Source organism: Camellia sinensis, chromosome 5 (genome assembly GCF_055761805.1).
Source record: "Camellia sinensis isolate YWXY chromosome 5, ASM5576180v1, whole genome shotgun sequence".
In the NCBI taxonomy this organism is placed as follows: domain Eukaryota; kingdom Viridiplantae; phylum Streptophyta; class Magnoliopsida; order Ericales; family Theaceae; genus Camellia; species Camellia sinensis.
The window spans coordinates 117515033-117525378 of NC_138965.1; positions in this window are offsets into that span (position 1 = coordinate 117515033).

The following is a 10346-nucleotide window of genomic DNA, read 5'->3' on the forward strand; positions in this document are numbered from 1 at the left end:
TTGTAAACATTTGTTTACTTAATGAAATTCAATTTCTGACTCTGTTCTCTCCCTTTTTATTTTATTTTATTTTTTGATTAATTCTTCTGAATTTTCTTTTAAAACAAACCACTAGTAAAAACCCTCTTCATTGAGGCTAAGAGAACTTCAAAGCAATTGTCTGTTTAATTGGTTGGCATTTACTTTTTTTGTAAGGACTTATTGATCCTTGCTGGCATACTCTAATTACATTTCTAACCTTCAAAAGCCAAAAAAGCCAACAGGGTTGTAAACTATTGGGGTTCTACTTGGAAGAAGAAAAGGATAATTTTGATAATTTAATACATCTCTAACTGATATATTTCCTATATGCCTATATATATATGTGTGTGTATGTGTGTGTGGAGTTAATTCACTAACCATTTCTTACAATTAAATAATAACAATCATCTATATATACATTATATATATCTAGCGGATGCAAATCACAAAATGAAAGTAAAAATAGAATGGGTAGGTTTTGAAGTCATGTGTGTGCCACTTACGTGTTGCTTGTGGAAGTTGTATTTGTTACAGTTGACTACCATGGAAGATATATATATATATATATATATAGGTTTAATTAAAAAAGAAGAGATGAAGAAGATGAGGGCATAAAAGTCAATTTCTATGTTATGTTAACAAAAGTTAGTGCACTATTTAGTCCACAAACCATATGGATGTTATGTGGTTATTTCCAAATGATAAGGAGGTAATCTACACATGGCCCAAACCACAAGGGGGTAATTTTGGGCCATGTGTAGTTTGCCCTTGATTTTTTATTGAAAATAAAAATATATTAGATTATATAATTGTAAGTGATGGAAATAAAAAGACATAATCCTTTTTTTATTTTATTTTTTATTTTATAACAAAGAACATATTTTATTGAAAGATAATAAGCTTCAAGAGTACAATATTATGGGGTAAACAACCCATTTAGCATCATCAAAAAGTTGTGTTGAAACACAAGGAGAAAACGGACAAACAAAATATCATTTTATAGATAAACAAAATATCATTTTATAGAATTGTTTTCTTGATTTGCAAGAATATCCGCACAAGCATTTACTTTCCAAAATATGTGATTAATTGTTCTCATCACAAGGCATTGCATGAGATACCTGCAATCATAGATAAAATTGTTAAGTTGATGATGATGTTCATTTGTTTCCCTCAAGATGAGGTGTTTCAAACGTAAAGCTTATGTTTCTACTTCCAAGTTGCGAGGTTAAACCCATCTCTCATGGCCCATAATTCATCCTCAATACTAGAAGCAACACTAATGTTCCTACTAAAACCTGTAACCCAGTGTCCCAAGTGATCTGTAATAATCCCACTTGTGTTTAGTTCACAAAACCCTTTGATGCCACATCCGTGTTCAATTTAAAAAACCCTATTCTAGGAGGTACCCACCCCACTGAAAGACAAATACAATCCTTATGATTGATTGGAAATTGGACATATGTTGCCATTCGAAAGCATTTGCTATAGGTGAAGGAGGTTTGATGAAAATTGGATAGGCATTAACCAAACAATGAGCATTTGTATTCTTCCAAATAGACCAACAAACAAACAAAAATACAATAGACTACAAAACTGAGGAGGAGTGGGTTGATATGGATTGGCAATTGGACTTCACCTAATCCTCAAGGTTGAGTGAAAAAGATTGCAAATCAGGAGAAAGAATGCCCACCATTCCCAAAATTCTTTAGTTGCTTTACACTCTCTAAATGCAAAGTAGTTTCTATTTGGTTCTCACTTAGGGTACAAAAACATTGTTCGCCACATTACGTTGGTAGAGAAAAGATTTTGTGTTGATCTGTTGGTGTAAAACAAGCCCAAAAAATTGAAGGATTCTAGGAGTGGAGTGAATTTTCCAAATCTAGTTCCAGTTTGTGCAAGGATTTGATTAAGTGAACTCCTTGGTGTCACAACCCAAACCTGCCCCTATAGGTTTAGTGCCGTAACCGGCCAGTAATCCTAGGATTACCGAAGGTCTTTGAATTAGATTAAACAAAATTAAGGGGCTAGCGGAAGCAAATAACAAATATACAATGTCCATAGAGCTGTGCAGACATACATGAGACTGAAAGTTTAAACTTATATTGACATAATTATGACATTATCCACGCATCACCACATATACAGATAAATAAAAGTCTTGATCAAACTTAACAAAAGAAAATCAAAAGACTTAATCTTGATCCACAAATCATGACCATAAGACACTTAAGGAACCTTCTCGGAAAGTGCAAAGGTTGGCCAACAAAACATATTCCAGGTAGCAGCTTAGGCCTGGTCACGTTCCTGCTCACCTACATACATAAATAATAACACAATGAGCTGGAGTCCAGTGAATAACAGCAAAGTAAAGATTTTATTAATGGTTTCCATAACAGGTTGAGAAATCAGAGTTCATATCAGAAACAGACTCATATTCATATCAGATTCTCACCGATAATCATACGTGGTACATCTATTAGCGTTAATAAATCCGATGGCTCATGAATGCATGAGTGTAGACACCCCATTTTTGACCGACCTTGAGACTCAGATGTCACCAGTTGAGCGCTTGGTGATATTGCATAATGTGCTCGTTCAGAAGCTTCAGAGTCTTGGCCGTGAGCCCTGCCTCCGGATTTCCGAACCCTCTTCTGTGCCTTGCCTCGGTTCGTGAACCAGACTCGGTTTTCTCTGTTTCTTTTCTTGAGGGAAGGGAGAGGTCCCGTAGACCATCTCTCAGTGGCCGTGGGTTACATTTTGTGGCTGTAGGCCATTTTTCCCATTTCGAAGCCCGGTTCCCGGTTTTCGGAGCTGTCAGGCCGTGTGCCTCGGTTCGGGACCGCTTAACCATCTCCTATCACTCCGGTTTTTGGCATGCATCTTATTTGCTCCCTTTTGAGGGACACTGAGGTCTGAGAGACCCACTTCGTGGTCGAATGCCACTTTCGGTGCTTAACAGGCAGTTTTCGGGGCCCCGAACTGCACGTTCTGACCCCCGAACATTCGTTTTGCATCGGTTTTCGTTCATTTTTGGCAGGTACCTCTGTTTCATCACCAGGAAGGTCGTAGAAGGGTGGGAGGCCAGCAATTGTTTCAGCAACCAGTTATATATCCTCCGGCGCCCTCCGACGCCCGTTTTTCTCACTTCCGAGCCAATGTTGAACACCCTTGGGCCATTTTCTTGAACTTTTAACCACATATTTGTGATGTACACACATGGGAGGACACCAAAAGTTGGTGGCCGGCCAGTAATTCCACCTGACCCTTTTGAACCCTTCCTAAAAATGGCCTATTCTCTCTCCTGTTTTACAGTTGAAAATTTTGAACCACAGGGTTGTGTTGAGGACACCTGGGAGGACACCAATTTGTGGTGGCCGGCCATTAATCTTCTTGACCCTTTTGACCCTTGGCCGGCCGGCCATGGGGGGTGGCCGGCCGGCCACCTGAAGCTCCAAAAACTAGCCGGCCATGATCCTTGCAATGTGTACATTACAGCTGTACACTTTTTTCCCCCAAAAAACCAGTATCCGGGGGGACAACTTTTGGGGGGAAACTTGGCTTGTTTTCCCCCCACTTTTTCCCTCCATTTCTCCCCCTATTTGGTGTATATACTTGGCTGGCCAGCTCTGAAAAAAGGGTTAGAAAAATTCCCTTCAAGCCCTTGGCATTGAATCTCTCTTCCTCTCCATCTCCAAGCTTCCATCCTTCTAACCCTACACCACTTTACACTACACCACCAAGCCCCACCCTTCCATCCTTCATTCCAGCAGCTGGAGGCTGTTCTTCAAAGCCTAAGGAGCCACAGAATCAAGCCAAGAAGCTATCAAAGTTTGGTCCTCAAGGGTGAGTAGCATTCCCTCTCTTTTGAGCTCTTTCTTGTATCATTTCTTAGCCATACATGCTTGCTGTTTTGAGCTCCGGCCCTAACTGAAAGTGGAATTTTTTTGAGCTCCTTTTCACTTTTTCTTAAGGGCCTTTCACTGTTTAAGGCCCCCTTGATACACTTGCTTCATTATCCTTCTTAAATACCGTTATCTTGCATAGTATTTTTAGCCTATGTGTGATCTGTTTTGGAGCATGATGTAAACTGTAGATAGGCTTATTTTGAGCCCTTATTCAATATTGAAGAAGGGCTCATCACTGTTTGGGACCCCCATGTTCCACTTGTCATTATACCCCTCTTTGGTTCCCATTTTTGTATGATTTGGCAGCCCATTGTGCTTTTGTTTTTGGGTTCTTTTCAGAACTGAAAATAGTCTTATTTTGGCCCATTATTCATGTTTCATTAAGGGACTTTCATGGTCTGAGGCATCTTTTATACACTTCATGTTAAATCTCTCTTTTGGGCCCCATTTTTGCATAGCATTTTGGACATGTTTACATACTGTTTTGGGTCCATCCATCAACTGTAAAATGCTTTATTTTTGGCCCCTCCTCAACATTATTGAAGGGCCCCTTTGTGTTTAAGGCCAGCAACCACTACCTGCTTCTTTGGCCATCTTTTGGCCCATTTCTTGCATGAGAGTTTATCCATACCTGTTCTGGTTTTTGTGGTTTGTCATAAACTGTAAAAGATCATATTTTGGGTCCCTCTTCAACTTTGTTGAAGGGCCCTAATCTGTTTGGGGTCAGCAGCTGTGAGTTGTTTCATTATCTCACATTTAGGGCCATTTTTGCATGCTGTTTTTGCCCTATTTGTGTTTGCTGTTTGGCCATGCTTTGAACTGTAAAAATACTTATCTAGGGGCTGCCTTACTTCTGTCTTTTCATCTCATGTTCAAATTGTGCATGCATTGCATAGCTATAGGCCATTTCATGCGCCAAAATCCATGTTTCGGGGCTCGTTCCATGCATCGGGTTTCATTTTACCGGGTTTCGGGGCTGTTTTGCATCTCATTTTACCTCTGATTTTTGCATTATAGTGTGCCATATTCCATGTCTTTGCCATGTCTCATTAGAGTGGCATTTCGGTGCCTGAGGGTCGGTCCTCGGTTTGCGTGCACGCGTGCACGCATTTCGAGTTATCTTGTTTTCATCTGATGGCCTCCTATGTGAGTGTGGCTGAGGCTCTCTCATGTTGGTGTAAGCCCCTTATTGCATTGCGTATGCCATTTCATCCATAGCATTGTGTATGCTCGGTTGTGTATTACCTCGTGCAGCGTGTATGCCATTCCATAACATTGTGTATGTTAGGATTGTATCTTAGTTGCATTTCATGCATGTTATGCATATTGCATCGTGTTCGGGATAGGAGTTAGCCTGGGCACGGGAAACGAGGTACGTTCCATACTCCGAATGACGAAACGTGTCTCAATTCCCCAGTCATCGACACTCCGAATTATCCATGATGGAGTTAGGTTTTGTTGTATTTCCATATGCATTCATTTCATATTAAGTTGTGCAATTCGACTCCTCGGCCATCATGTATCGATATGCGTGATTGGTGGCACGAGGATCGAGACATGCATATATCTGTGAAAATACATTGCCATGCCCCTTTCCTGCTCTCTGTTGCAGCAAAATGAAGAATCAGCAACTTTTTGGAGCTTGGCGCGCATTTCAAGAAAAGGTATAAACAGAAGCTAATTGGGGCATCGTCATGGATTTCCGCGCAAAGGCAACCCGGGCATGCATCATTCATCATCCGGAGTGGAGTCAAGGCAGTCCCTGGCTTGCATGCCAGTTTATTTATTTTCTTAGTTAATTTGTTAATTAATTAGGAATTTGTACATTATTTGGACTGTAATATTCTTTTATTCGGGACTGTATATTTATTCGGACCCTCTGTGCGAGGGCATAATTGTAATAAGTGTGGGTGAGTGTGATGTATGTCTTCTAACCCCACGTCTTTCTTCCCTTTTATTTACCTGCTTATGATGGTTAGATTAGGGCATATTTCAATTAGCATACAGTATGACAGCATGTTTGCATCATTCATCTGTTTTGCATGCACCGGGCTAGGCGCATCATACTAACTGCATTTGTATTTCAATTCCAAATTGAATACATGTTTAGTTGTAGCATTTCATATGCCATGTTTAGAATAGCCGAGCCTGATATAGTTTGCATTTTTGCATGTGTTGCATTAGGCATTTCTGTATACTTAGGATCATGCATGATTTCTAATGTAGTTTCTGTTTTGGCTCGGAGTACTCGGTGAGTTTTTATGCTTTAGCATCCTTGCATGCGTGTGAGTGACTGCCATGAATAACATGCTTACCATGAGGCTATTTGCTTATGTGATATAACTGTCTGAATGCCTGTGGGTGAAGGTAGGGTTATTTGGATTGGGACAATTCATCAAATGTTTGTTTTAAGCCCACTAGATAGTGGCAAAACCATCTTTTCTAAGCCCACCCGAGGGTGGCAAAATCTGCATTTTAAGCCTACTTGCGAGTAGCAAACCATCTTCCAAAACAAACATGAAATGTTTTGTTCCAATTTGGGCGACCCGGTCTATACTTGTATGCTGTGCGCATCACATAGTAAAACTAGGCTAATAACCGGAATAAGAACACACAAAGTTTTCAAAACTAGATATCATGGTTAGTAGAGGCCGATCTTTGATCGGGCGAGCGGGGGTGCTCACGAAGTGACCTTCCCCAATCGTACCCAAGTTCCCGAGCCGAGGCAACTTTGGTGATGACGGACACGTGGCCTTTGGCAACGAGTCAGGTTTTCCCAAATTTCCCCAAAATAAAATATTTAGGTGGCGACTCTGTATCTGGCAAAGCAGTCCATGTTTGGCACTTCTTTTCTAAAAAATCTGTTTTCTCAAAACGATTTTCCGGATTTGGACTCTTTGGTTCAGACTTAGAACCGTGACAAATTTGAGAGTCCTGAGCTGTAGTGACCCCAAATGAATAGAACGGGAGCTCGTTCCTCCCCGGGGCGTTCGGGGACGTCTACAGTTTCTGGCGACTCTGCTGGGGATTTAGAGGACTTGACTCGAACTCATGATATCTGTTTTTGACTACACTTGTGTGTTTCTTTGCATTACATTTGCATTGGTGCGCCTAGGACACCGTGTTTGCCATCTGCTATTCCTGAACGGTTTGCCGGAGGCTTGTCTTGTCAAGGCATGACCATAAGGCTGACCGGTTGTGGGCTCTGCCAGTATGGGAACACAAACCCCGGTTTTACCGGGGCACCCTCTTCGACCATTCGACCTAGTGCATATTCGGATCCATAGTGACCATTCCAAACTAGGACAGGTTGCTTACCCATTTATAGGTTGTTTGAAAACCGCTGTGTGCGTAGTGAAACCCTAGCTCCTGACAAAATAGGACAGGGAAACCCTACCCCAACATGGGGGTGTTTTGGCTCTCATCTTACTTGTTATGTGCTTTTGGGGTGCGTCTCCATACGAATGCATGTATCAGTTTACAGGGTTTGGGCATCAAGCCTGCGGGCGTCAGTTCAGTATTGTGGGTATCAGGCCTGCGGGCATCAATCAGTATTTGAGAATCAGTTATCTGCGGGTATCAGATTCAGATTTGAGGACAGTGATTGAGGACAGTGATTCAGGGATAATAATCAGTGTTGGAGGACAGTGTGTATTCAGCTTGTCAACTGTGTGTTGTTATGCTCGGCTGTGTGTCATGCATTTATTTTAAGCTGTTATGCTGTCCGTTTATCTGTTTATTTATTTCCTTTTCGTTTTATTTATCTTTTGCTAGGGCAGTTCCAGCACAATTGCTTCCAACCCAGCAGACATTCCCCAAGCACTTTGGACACGAGGTCGTCGACTCAATCGATCCGAGGATCTAATTGACGGATAGCCAGTGTTCCATTCTCTACCCCCGGTTATCAGGCAGAGACCGAGGAAGCGCAGTGTATCCGAGCAGAGGACTACCCCGTCAGTGGACAGTCAGATTGGGATCCCAATTTCTGCTATAAAAATAGGCTTACCAATAGTTCGGACGAACCAAGGCAGTATGGCAACACCGACAGGAGTCGAGGAAATGATGCGTCAGATGCAAGAAACCATGAGAGCCATGCAACAGGACGCCATTCGCCGGGATGAGTTCGCCAAGCAGCAGGCCGAGATCATGGCCCAGCAGGCAGAATTAATCACTAGACTGCAACAGCAAAATGCGGCATCTACTTCACACTAAATCCCTCCTCCGCCAGGGGCTCCATTACCCGAGCAGGCAGCTACTGTTCAGAACGCTCTGCCTAACACCCAGAACACCGTGCCAAATGTCCAGAACCTGCAAGAGGACACGAATCTTCCAACGGGGCCAGCTCCGCCCCCGCTTCCACCACAACTGTCCAAGACCCATACACCCAATCACCCGGACTCCCCCTTCAAGTTCGAGATTGATCATACAGCTCTGAAATTGAGCAAGCTTGAGAAGCTCTTCAAGAAATCCCAAGGGGTAAAGTCTATCGCGGACATTGAGGACGGGTACACCGACGTGGCTGTAACATTGCCCGATAGGTTCAAGATGCCGTAAATCGACCGTTTCGACGGGTCCGGCGATCCTATGGTCCATCTTCGGCTATTCTCAGATATCCTGCGGCCAATGGGCCTAACCCGACCACAGAAGCTTTCACTGGTCGGCCGAACCCTGTCGGGGGTGGCCGCCCACTGGTACGCGAAGTTAGAGGATGAAGTGAAGAAGAATTGGGATGAAATGGCTGAGGCCTTCGTCGCGCAATACTCGTACAACACTCAAATTGAGATTACAACTCGTGATCTCGAAACGACAAGGCAAGAGCCCAAGGAAGCTTTCTCAGACTTTGTAATCCGATGGAGGGCAAAGGCGTCAATGATGACTTTGAGGCCCACTGATAAGGATCAAATTCGGATGATTGTGCGCAATCTCCAACCAAAGTTGATGCAGAGAATGATTGTAATCCCCTTTCCCACTTTCTCAGATTTACATGAGATGGGGGTACAAATCGAAGACGCAATGAAGCAAGGTCTGTTTGACCAGGATAAGGAGCAACCGAGGAGGACTTTCAACCGTAACAACAATGCAGGCCCGAGTGGCGCTGCAAACGCAAGAGCCTCAGAAGTTAGTATGGTCGCCACCATTCCCCCTCCCCTTCCAAGGCCCATGGCAGCCACACCCTTCTCCGGTGCATCCGGAAGCAATGCTCAAACCTCCAAATACCCCCCCAGAGGCCAAAGAACCTTCACCCCATTATACATGCCTTTGTCCAAGGCTCTGGGGGTCTTGATCAGAAAGGGACATCTTAAGCCCTTAGAACCGAGGCCATTGCCGAATCCACTCCCTCCCTCTCACAACCCGGCCAAGTATTGCGCATATCACCAGCAGCATGGCTATGATACCGACCAATGTTATAGGCTGCGTCACGAGATCCAAGACCTCGTTGACAAAAATGTGATTTTGCCGCCAGAAAAACCCAACGTCACAACCAACCCCCTCCCTACACACAACCAAACTCCACAGCCCAAAAGAGTCAACTTTATCCAGACTGGGGTCGTGTCTTACGATCTTAGCATCTATATCACTCCCACCCACCTACCCAAGCCGGAGGTGCTCCTTCCCGACTGCACTGACCTTTTGTGCATGTTGGACATGTCTACAACCCAACCCGAACCAGTGGTGGCGACCGTGGAAGATAGTGCCGCAGAGGTTGCAGAGGGGGATAGAATGGTCGAGGCTGGGTTTGAACAGTCTGGAATTTTTGCTAAGGAAGCCTACGACCCAAGTAAATACATCCCATCGGTGGGCCAATCCGAGCTCAGTGTGGGGTTGCCAGAAAGTGCAGAACTGTGTATGATCCGAGGGGGGGATTTGAGCAGAGATCAGATGATCTGACAGCTGTAGAGGAGGACTTTGCCAACCTGTAATTTTTCGATGATCAGGAACCAGGGGATGCGGCAATCAACTGGTTTGACTATGAGGAATCGGCAGAGGCCACTGGATGGCTCGATGATCAACCAGATGTAGTGGGAGGAACACAACCAGAACAGGGCCCGGCAGGGGTGAGAGTATCAGTTGTGGCCGGAAGGGCCGGAAGTCAAGTTATATTGCCGGAGAGTGCCGGTACGAAGAATTTCGCTCTGGACGGAAGCATTGTGGATGCAAGAAAGGCTAAACAACAAGCTGCGCTGACGCAGATAAAACAACAAGGTTCTGAGAGAACTGGGAAAGCTAAGATCCATGAAGGGATCGAAAGTGCTGCGGGCACAAGGATAGAGGATGCTGTGGGCATACAGACTGAAAGTGCTGTGAGCACGAACATGCCCGAACCGGACGGGTGCCTTTTGAATGCTAGCGGCACGTGGTGGGAAGACGATGACTTATGTCTTGCCCACACGTATAAAGATTGGGGAAGTAATCAAC